This window comes from Petaurus breviceps, unplaced genomic scaffold (genome assembly GCF_028583685.1).
Source record: "Petaurus breviceps papuanus isolate PSGF00001 unplaced genomic scaffold, PetGlider_PUasm1.0 419, whole genome shotgun sequence".
NCBI lineage: Eukaryota > Metazoa > Chordata > Mammalia > Diprotodontia > Petauridae > Petaurus > Petaurus breviceps.
The window spans coordinates 11,403,218-11,414,738 of NW_027186324.1; the positions used below are offsets into that span (position 1 = coordinate 11,403,218).

General features: G+C 39.6%; 1 protein-coding gene and 1 pseudogene across 4 annotated transcripts in view; both read right to left on the minus strand.

Annotated features, from left to right (window-relative positions):
• SCML2 (Scm polycomb group protein like 2) overlaps positions 1 to 11,521 on the minus strand; it is a 218,216-nt gene that overhangs the window by 74,827 nt on the left and 131,868 nt on the right. The gene's annotated exons all lie outside the window — the stretch shown is intronic.
• On the minus strand, positions 1,005 to 3,558 carry LOC138171249 (threonine--tRNA ligase 1, cytoplasmic pseudogene; annotated as a pseudogene).

Sequence of the window (11,521 nt, forward strand, 5' to 3'; positions counted from 1 at the left end):
TACTGGAAAGTCAGAGGAGGAATGGCATTAGATATGGGAGAGAACAGGTTGGGGGAGAGGATATTCAGTGGGAACACTGTTTTGGGGTGGTGGTTAGGAGAAAAATGGGGAGAAAATTTGTAACTCAAAATCTTGTGGAACTGAATGTTGTAAACTAAAAATAAACAGAAAATTTAATTCAAAAATAAAAAGACAAGACAAATAAATTTAAAAGACTTAAGAAATCTGATCAATGTGATGACTAACCATGATTGAGGAGAACCAATGATGAAGTATTTTAACCACCTCCTAAGAGAGAAGAGATGGACTTATTTTGAGGATTGAAAGATTTTTTTTCAAAAACCTAATTTAGGAATATGTTTGCTTGAGTAAACATTTATGCAAAAGGACATTCTGTTTTTCTTCCTTTCTCATAGGGGGTGGGAGAAGAAAAGGTAGATAATCATTTGAAAAACAAATTTAATTTAACAAAACAAAGAGGGGGAAAATCTTGCCCAATTTATAGAAAATGAGAATGGAGCACTGATCACCTCCCGAAAAACATCCCAAAAAGAAAACTCTTAGGACTATTATAGCCAGGTTACGGAATTCCCAGATCAAAGAGAAAAATATTACAAGCAGCCAGGAAGAAACAATTTCAATATTGTGGAAACACAATCAGGATAACTCAGGATCTGGCAGCTTCTACACTGAGGGAACAAAGGGCTTGGAATATGATATTCCGGAGGGCAAAGGAGCTGGGATTAAAACCAAGGATCACCTACCCAGCAAAACTGAGTATCATATTTCAGGGGAAAATATGGTCATTCAGTAGAATAGAGAGCTTTCAAGCATTCTTGATGAAAAAACCAGAGTTGAATGGAAAATTTGACATTCAGATACAAGAAGCAAGAGAAGAAAAACATGGAAAAGAAATCACAAGGAACTTATCAAAGTTGAACTATTTACATTCCTACATGGAAAAATGATCATTGTAAGTTATGAAACTTTTCTCAGTATGAGAATTTTTATTTTTGGGGGGGGGTAAATAAATTTATTCAATGATCACATCTTGCAGAATATTTTCCCATATCACTTTGAAGCATTCTTTTATTTTCAGTGATCAGATATTTAGGGAATCTAATCAGTTTTCGGTCTGCTTTTATTAATTAAATGTTTCAAGTATATTTATTCAGTGTCTAAAAATGGCAAAAACAGAAAAAAAGGAGGCTCACCCTAAAAATTCATCTAAAATCCTGGGCACGCAATGCAAAGATATTCTTTTTGTAGCCAGTAAAAACTGAGGTTATACAACCTGTACAAATTGAATGTTATTTAGAAAAACAGAAAACCTGCTGTTCTTTTTAGACTGAACCAATTGGGGGGGGGGAGAAGAAGACTTGGGTAAGGAGGAGAGTTAAAATTCTTCTTCACCTTGTTTGCTTTGAGACTGCTTCTGCTGCTGCAACCTTTTGATTGTTTCTGACACCATTCGTTCTCCGTGCACCTTGTTATCTCTTGTATGGATATTCACCGTCCCACTGGTTTTCTATTTTTCACCAACAACTAGAATGAAGTTATATTGTGCTAGCTGTGCCTTTCAATCTTTGGTCCATAGAATGCTCCATCCCCAGGGTTTAACTCCCACTTCTCACCAAATTCATGAAGGCTGCTTGCAAGTTGCTTTTCAGCTTGATTCCATACTTCAATATCCCCAAGGAACTTTTCTGGGCGAGTTGAAAGGTTTAATTTAAAGGAAAATCCAAATACACTATACACTGTCCACAAGAAGTCCAAACAATTCTTTAGCTCCTCTTCGATCTGCTCCATGGTACAGAATATGTGAGCATCATCCTGCTGGGATCACCGTACTCTGGTGAGCCCTGTGAGAGGTCCTGATAGCTCATTTCGATGAAGTACCCCAAAGTCAGCTATTCGCAGGGCTAACTCCCTCCAAGATCTGGGCCAGTGATCAAATAGAAGACAGTGCCCTGGGCAGTTCATGGGCTTCCAAGCAAATATCTCCTTCTCCACTTCAAAAGAGAACATGTTTTCACTGTAGTGCTGCCAGTGTCCTGAAGTCATCCAGAGTTTGCTATTATAGATATTTGGGGTGACGACCTCCTGGAACCCCCTTTTCCTATACACACTCCTAATGAATTCAATAAATGTATTATAGATGTGGGCTCCTTTTTTGCAGGAAAAAGCAACTTCCAGGACTGAGTTCATGAAAGAAATAGAGTTCCTGATTCCAGCCAATCTTTCTGTGATCTCTATTTTTTGCTTCCTCTTAGAATTTCTCCCACTCTTTTAACATTTTAGGGTCTGGGAATGAAATACCATTAACTCTTTGAAGAGTTGCCATATCAGCTTTGCCTTCCCAATATGTAGATGAATTCTTGTGAATTTTCAAAGTATTAATCTTGCCAGTCTGTCTCACATGAGGACCTCTGCACAGATCTATTTAAGGGACCACACCTACAGACTGTAGGAGTTGGAGTATTCACTTTTTCATTCAAGATCCGACACTTGAATTTATTGCACTTAAACATTTCAAGCAAGGTTCCTTTCTTAAGTTCCAGTCTTTCAAATAACTGTTTCTCCTTAATGATTTTCTTACATCAAGCCTCCAAAGCATGTCACAACCAAAGCCATAGCACAAGCACCCACCACAGACTCTTTCCATGGCTTCACCCATTATATGAGCACTTGAGTGCCAGCATGCTGCTTGAGCTTCTCCATCCCCAAATGTAAGAAGCTCCAAGGTACAGTCTTCCTCCAAAGGCCAATCTAGATCCCGTACGACATTATGTGCTGCGGCGATTTCTGTGTTATCAGCTAGACCTTGACTATCTCCACAAGCCACTTGGTACAGGATTCAGCATCAAGCTGTTTACCATCAGTGACTTTCATTGGCTGACTATCTTTTGAGGCTTTCTCGAACATAATGGCGTCATGTTCTGCTTTAAGTTTATGATACATCCCAAGACGTTTGTTGATATATTCAGGCCAAGGGTTCAGCTCTGTTCGTCCTCCGTGGGTACATCCTTCTTTATTCTTCTTTTTCTTCCTTCTTTTTGCTTTCCTTCACCTCCACCTAAGGCTTCTCGCCTGGACTCATTTTCCCTGTGGGATCGACTACTACCTCCTGAGACATGGTCGGAAGCTACGGGGTCCATGAAGAGTCGAGATGGTAACAGACGGCCCTCCGCGGAAGGGGAAGAAAGGTGAGCCTCAGCATGAGAATTATTGAAGGCAATAGAACACATATGTCTATATAGGACGGTATATGGACATATGAATACATATGTGAATGTGTTTATGTATGTATACGGGTATACAGAGAGGGCACAGGACCAGTTTAATGGGAAGGGATGATACTTAAAAGGTGAAATTAAGAGGTGAGAGAGGAATATAATGAGAGGAGATGGGGAGAGACAGAATGGGGTAAACTATCTCATATAGAAAAGGCAAAGGAAAATGGTTACAAAGGAGGGGAAGAATAGGAAGGCAAAAGGGAATGGGTCAACTTTATTCTCATTGAATTTGGCTTGAGGAGGGAATGAAATACACACTAAATAGGGTATCTCAACCTACAGGAGAGTAGGGGGAAGGGGATGAGAGGGGAAATGATGGAAGGGAGGGCAGGCTGGTGGGGAGGGAAGTTGGAAGCACCCACTTTTGAAAAAGGACAGGATCAAAGGAAAAAATAGAACAAGTGGGAGGTGGGATAGGAGGGAGGGAAATATAGTCAGTCTTCTACAATATATCTAGTATGGAAACATTTTGCATAGCTACACATGTACAACCCATACTGAACTGCTTATCTTCCCAGTAAGGGTGGGTGACAAGGGAGGAAGGGAATGAATCTGGAATTCAAAGTTTTAGAATCAAATGTTTAAAATAAATATACCTCTATATATATATATATATATACACTATTATCAATATTATTTTACATGTAAATGGGAAATAAGATACACAGGCACTGGGGCATAGAGATCCACCGTGCCCTACTGGAAAGTTGGAGGGGGTATGGGAAAAGATCTGGGAGAGAGCAGATTGCAGGAGGGGATATCCAGTGGGAACGCTATTTGGGGGTGATGGGTAGGGGAAAAATGGGGAGAAAATTTGTAACTCAAAATCTTGCAGAAATGAATGATGTAAACTAGAAGTTAATAAAGCATTTGATAAAAAATAATAATCATACTATAATAATGGCTCCACAAGGCAGTTTTCTTCCATGTTCATGGTCTTAGGAAAGGAAAGAATGCTTCCCTATTACCTCCAAGACCAAATATAAAGTCCTCTGGCTTTAAAAGCTCTTCCTAATTTAACCTTTTCCCTTTCCAGGTTTCTCACACTTTATTCTCCTTGAGGCACTCCACAATTCAACAACACCAACATTCCAACTTCACAACTTTTCACTGGCTGTCCACTATGCCTAGAATGTTTTCCTTCATCTCCGCCCTCTTTCCCTGGCTTTGTTCAAGTCTTAGCTCAAATCCCACTTCTGCAAGAAACTTTTCCCAACCCCACTCATTGACAGTGCCTCCAATTTACCCTGTATATATCTGGTAGGTACATATTGGCATCATCTCCTTAAAGTCAGGGATTTTTCCTCCCTTTCTTTTTATTTCCTATACTTAGCACTTTGTTAAGTACCTAGTAAGTGCTTCATAAATGCCTTGTGACTGACTGAAAGGGAGTCAGGGCAGTTAGGTGGTTCAGTGTGCAGAGGACCAGCCCTGGAGTCAGAAGGACCTGAGTCCAAATCTGACCTCAGACACTTACTAGCTGCATGACCCTGGGCAAGTCATTTAGCCCTAAATGCCTCCAAGAAAGGGGCAGAGAGGAAGATCCTTACTTACTATTTTTCATAATTAGAGTATGGGAGGCAAAGAGAACACAAACACAGAGAAAGCAGTGGAGAAAATAGGCATCACATGAACCTCACATTCTTAACCGAAATTAGAAAAAGGGTTGAACACAGGTGGCATAGAAATACATTAAACTGAAAAGGGGAAAGGCTAAGGACAAGGAGTTAGAGAAGGGAGAGAGTTTAAAAAGGAGGTAATAAAATTGTAGTCAACATATAGTTCAGGATCAGAGGTAGATTGTAAAGAGTATAAATAGAAGCAAACAGACAGAAGAATGTAGGTGGGAGGGAAGGAGAAAGGGATTAGAGGAGATCCATTAAGATCTAGACAAGGGAAAAGTGGGAAGAAAGTAGAAATGAAGGAGATTATTTCAATTATCAGTCACTAGTGTTATTCACATTCCTTGCCTTTTACCACAATTCTTCTCTGTCAAGGGAGAGAAAGAGAAGAAAAAGTTTAATAGGACAGAGGGAAATGCCCAATTAACCATCATAATTCTGAATGTTATAGAAGAGGATAACATAAGAGATTAGAAAGCATACTCCAACAATATGCTATATACAATAAACACCAATGGCAACACAAAAAAAAGAAAGATGGATTGGAAAAAATTATTATAAAATTTATTTGGAGGTAAACTAAAATTTTGTGGTAGCAGGGAATAGTAAAAATAATCATGGTTAAATTCAATGGGGAAACTACATTAAATTTAGAGGTACTATATATAATATTTTCATTATTTAATATAGATGTAGAGACTGGATTGGCAACTTAGTACTTAAAGGAAAAGCTAACAGAATTAAAAAGAGAGCAAAACTATAATAATAGGAAACCTCAAGATATCCTTTTCAGAATTAGAAAAACCTAGCAAAAAAAAAAAAGTAAACTTCAGTAAACTATTTTTAAAAATACCTTAGATATAACATTTTTCTGGTGATTACAAAATAATAAAAAGGGAACATAAATATTTTGCAACTGCACTCAACACTGCTAACCACCCTCACCTCCTGGATACTCTCTCCTCTCTGGGTTTTCAGGATACCATTCTCTTCTGTTCTATATGTCTAACTGCTCCTTCTCACTTCCTAGTTTATATTTATCAAGTCTAATTTTTTATATTCCCCAAAATCTGTCCTGAGCCCTTTTCTTTTCTCTATCTACACTGTCTTTTTTAGTGACTTCATTGGCTGTCATAGATTCAATTATCATTTCCATAGAGATGACTCAAATAGCCTCTATATTCAGTAATTCTGTATCCTTGATAACTCCCCTGAGCTTCAATTAGTTATCAACAATTGCCTACTGAGTATTTCAAAATAGGTATCTTAGGGGTGGCCAGGTGGCACAGTAAGAGCACCGGCCCCAGAGTATGGATGACCTGGGTTCGAATCTGGGCTCAGACACTGAGCGCCACACCCAGAAATAACTGGCCATGTAACCCTGAGCAAGTTACTTAACCCCAATTGCTTTAAAAAAAAAAATTTTTTTTTAAAAAGGTGTCTTAGAGACAACTCAAATTCAACATGACCAAAATTTATATCCAAATTTACTTATAGGAATGATAAATATAACTAAGTTTTAGAGTTGGGGGTTTGCTTTTTATTTTTTGAGGCAGTTGGAGTTTAGTGACTTGCCAAGGGTCATACAAGGAAGTACCCAAGACTGGATTTCAACTCAGGTTCTCCTAATTCTAGGGCTGGTGCTCTATCCACTGGGTCATCTAGCTGCCCCTAACTATCTTTAACTAAGTACAAATGAATTTCAATGGGGTTACAGTCTATCAGCATGCCATACTGGATATCAACAAAATAATCCCCCACTCTACCCCACCCAGGGAGCTGAATGCTATCATTAGGCAAGAACTTGGGTTCATGGAAAGTCAGCTGCCACTGAAGCTACACCAGTGCCAGGATCTCCAGGACCACAAGATTTCTGTTTGGTTTGGTGAGGGAGAACAGTAACGAAAACGACTATCTGTATCTTCAGCTGTGGTCCTTCTTCAGCACTGTGAAAAACGTGATCAGGAATACTACTGGCAAAAAATAAGCCCTCCCCACTTTTGTCAATCCAGTTCATTCTGCCATGAGAATTCACCTGCCAAGAAGTTTGGGCTTCTCTATCAATTCCTGTACTCACTCAGCCACCAGCGGCTCGATTAGGTTTTCTGTTCTTAAGTCCTAGACAGACAGACAGAGAGATCTCTATCAGTTATGAAATGGCAGTTCAAAGATGTCTCCAAAGTGCATTTCTTTAAAACTCTCTGGAGTCTCGATAATCCTAAGAATACTGCAGCTGGAAAAATTCCTTATACAATCCTATATCTGTATATATCACCATCTAAATGGAATACTGGCTGAAAACAGATACTACGATCCTCCAATACAAAGTTTTTAAGCATTTGTAGTTGATTTCTCTTCCAACTGGCTAAAATCTTGCTTTCATATTTGTTACTAGTTAGAAGAATACGATCTCTAGGCCTATATTAAAAAAAAAAAGACTTGATCTTGTACAAAACCACTGTGATTTCCTACTCAGTATGTCCAGTGTGTTCAGGCAAGTTCTAGTTGAAAAGGCTCATACTTTCACAATAAAGGCCTCAGAATCACTCATCAAAATGTCAGACTTTTAGTCTATGCTAAACACTGAATCATTCTGTCCTATAAATGGCTGGTTTCAGGATCCTGAATTTCATTCCGAACAGACTGCTTTTTATCAAGAGATCACATTATACATTTCTGATCACCAAACTTCACAGCAGCACATTTGGATGTCATACACACACTGTCCTCACATCCCACGGTTTCTCAGACTAGTCATCTGACTCTATTACAGAAGCCCATCCTTATAGTAAAGTACATAGATTGGCACTATTTCCGATGAAAGGTAAGGTCTCAAAGGGTTCATGATCTTTTAGTTGCTTCATTCTCAAAAACCACCTTCAAATAAATCCTACAATGAAAAGAGTCTTGAATTGAAACATCTGTCAGCCCAAGGTTACACATGCAACCTGTCATAACTCAAATAAGGCACTTATTTCAAGGATTCATGATGAAACAATATGTAAATACAGCTTAATTCCATGGAAGAAGTAGAAGGGAGTCTCGAGGAAGCTTTCTAGGTTATTGAAGCTTTCTAGGTTATTTCAGAGTTTCTCAATTATTGAAGTTAAATAATCAGGTAATACATACTTTCATTTTCTGCAAGATCATCAGAGAAAAAAGGTAACAAATGAGAGTAAAGTCATATGTCAAAACCTTCATCTCTTCATAAAGTCAGGGAAAAAATCAGTTGAGGTTACACTCTAAAATCAAAGGCTAGAGTTCTACACTCAAGGAAGAGCTTCATTATCTTTTACCCTAAACTCCTATCTCTTCCAAATGTCCTTATCTCTCCTGAAAGCACTGCCATTTTTCTCATCTCCCAAACTCATAACCTCTGAATTATCCAGCTCCTCACGGTCCTTTACCCCACATATCTGTCAAGTCCTGGCACTTCTTCTACAACATCTCCCAAACCTGATTCCTTTGTTTCAATAGCACAGCCACCATTTAGGTCAGGCCTTTATCACCTCGTGCTTAGATTTTAATTAGTCTCCCCTCCTCAAGTTTCTAGTCATTGCTACACATCCTCTACTTAGGTGCCCAAGTGATTATCTTAAATAAGTATCTGACAGGATTGATTCCCTGCACAATAAACTTCAATTACTTCCTATTGTCTATAGGATCAAATATAAATTTCTGCTCAGTTTGTAAATGCCTTCACAACCTGGATCTGATCTATCTTTCCAATGCCATTAAAAATCACTCTTCCAGGGGTGGCCAGGTAGCACAGCGAGTAAGAGCACCAGCTCCAGTGTTGAGAAGACCTGGAGATCGAATCCCGGGCTCAGACACTTAGCACCCACCCAGAAACACCTGGCCGTGTAACCTTGAGCAAGTTACTTAACCCCAATTGCTTAGGGGCGGCCAGGTGGCTCAGCGAGTAAGAGCATCGGCTCCAGTGTCGGGATGACGTGGATCAAATCCGGTCTCAGATACTCAGCACCACACCCAGAAATAACTGGCCGTGTAACCTTGAGCAAGTTACTTAACCCTGACTGCTTTAAAAAAAAAAATCACTCTTCCTCCACCCTCCCTTCACAGTCTGTGACACAGTCAAACTCTCCTTATCTTAATTCTTCACACATGACACTTCATCTCCATGACTTTGCATTGGCTGTTCCCCATGTGCACAGTGCACAATCTCCTCACCTTCACTTCAAAGAATTCCTTTAATAATTCAATCTGGGATGCAGAGGGGAGAGAGAGAAGAGAGGGCAGACTGGGGGAAGGGCAGGGAAGAGATGGGGAGAAAATTTGGAACTCAAAATCTTGTGGAAATGTATGTTGAAAACTAAATACAAATAAATTCTGGAAGAAAAAAAAAGAAAATCTAAAAAAAATCGTTCAATTCCTTTCACAAAATCAAACAGCATCACCTTCTACATGAGTCTTTCCTGATCCCTGTTGCCCACTGCTATAGTGCCCTCTTCCTCCCAAACTACGCTGATATTTAACTCTTTGGTATTGATTTGTTTTTATACTTGGCTTTTGTATACTTGGATAAATGTGCTTCTTTTCTCCTTTATTAGAATGACAACTCCTTAAAGGTAAGGACTATTTTATTCGTCGTGCTTATATATGCAATACTTGCACAGTGCTCTGAATAAAGTAGGTGCTTAATAAATGTTTTTTATTTGACTGCGTGCACAGCACATTTACAAATACTGACCATGTGCTAGGGCTTAAAAACCTCAAGATCAAATGCAGAAAAGCAGAAATATTAAGCATATACTTACTGGCCACAATACAATAAAAACTTTAATCAATAATGGATCTTAAAACAAAAAATTCCAACTTAAATGGAGACTAAAAAATTTAATCCTAAAGAACTGGTCAATCAAAGGAAAAATCATTTTTAAAATAACCCCACTATCAACTGTGTCCTTAATTGGATGAAAGCAACCCTTATACTCCTTTCTGATTTTCCTGCTCACCCCAACAACTATTCCAAACATTGCCTTCTCCCCTCAGCCAACTCCTCCAACCATCTTCTCATCTGCGAAATAAAACATTATTTGTAAAAACTCTTAGCACAGTGTCTAGCACACAGAAGGCATTTAATAAGTGCTTCTTCCCTTCCCCTAGGGACCTCAATTCATCCTTCTCTGAAAAATGTTGAAGCCACTTGCCAAGAACTACTTTCCTCATCTTTACTATATGAGATGACCCTTCTGCTTGCCAAGGCCAATCATTCTCCAAATAACCCTAATGCACTTCCCTCCAGTCTTCTCCATTTGATTCCCCAGATCTTCATTTCTTACTCTCTAACCCTAAAATTCCTTATCAATTGGTACATAAGTCTCACCCATTCTTAAACGTTCTTACTAGAATGTCCCGTGCCTCCCAGCTCTAGTTTACTTTTCAAACAGCTTGAAAAAGTCATTTATACTTGCTGCCTCTTTCTTTCCCCTCATTCTCTTTTAAAACCCTTTGCAAATGAACATCTGACTTCATCTTTTATTTTTGCTTTTTTTTGTGTGAGGGCAATTGGGGTTAAGTGACTTGCCCAAGGTCACGTCGCTAGGTTTGTGTGTGTGTGTGTGTGTGTGTGTGTGTTAAGTGTCTGAGGCCGGATTTGAACTCAGGTCCTCCTGGCTCCAGGGTTGGTGCTCTATTCACTGCACCACCTAGCCACGCCCTGACCTCATCTTTTAACTGAAACTGATTAACAGTTAAATCTAATGACCTTTACTCTTCATCCTTCTTGAACTCTCTCTAACATCTAACACCATCTTGACTTGGGTTTGAGAGGGGCAGATTTGCACCAAGGGGTCAGCCTCACTCTCTCTTCACTGGAGTCCAATGGGAAAGACAAAAGCCAGGGCGAATGGTGATGCCCTGGGATGCAGTGGATGCCTAACCAATCACTAATGCTCCACAGGGCCTGCTTCAGCTGCCTTCATAGCCTTAGAACAAATCTTTCTCACCCACCCATTCTGCCAGGAGAAGTCTTCACTCCTTCACCCCTGGGTTTGAGGCCCGTCAGTTACCCTTGACCTGATTTAGTCCATCCACCAAAACAGTGTCCAGGAGGTGGCTGTTGTTCACGTTACAGTGTGCTGGAGTCACGGGTGAGAGCTGGGTGAAGACAGCTATCAAATTCAGATGAACAGCCCTGAAAAGGGCTCCAGTCCTCCCTACACACCACACACACACACACACACACACACACACACACACACACACACACACACACACAACTTCACCCATCTTTATTCTTGTACAGTCAGCACGTCGCTGCAATGATGAAGGTCTCTTTAATCTTGTCCATAAAGCCACCCAAAGCTTTGACTAGCATGCTGCATGTGTGCAATGGTCATCTCTATGCTTACTGATGTAAATTAAACATGTCACTATTGTCAAAAGAGTCCTTCTGATGTCTTATCATGGCACGACGGCAATACTATGAGTCCTTCCTCCTAAGGAGTCATCTAACAACTGTACAACACTGTGCTAACTAAACCTTGGAGTCAACAAAAAAGTTTAGATGTTATCTAATGTTAAGGTATGCTTAGATATGTTATCTAATGTTAAGATAAGCCTAGATATGTTATCTAATGT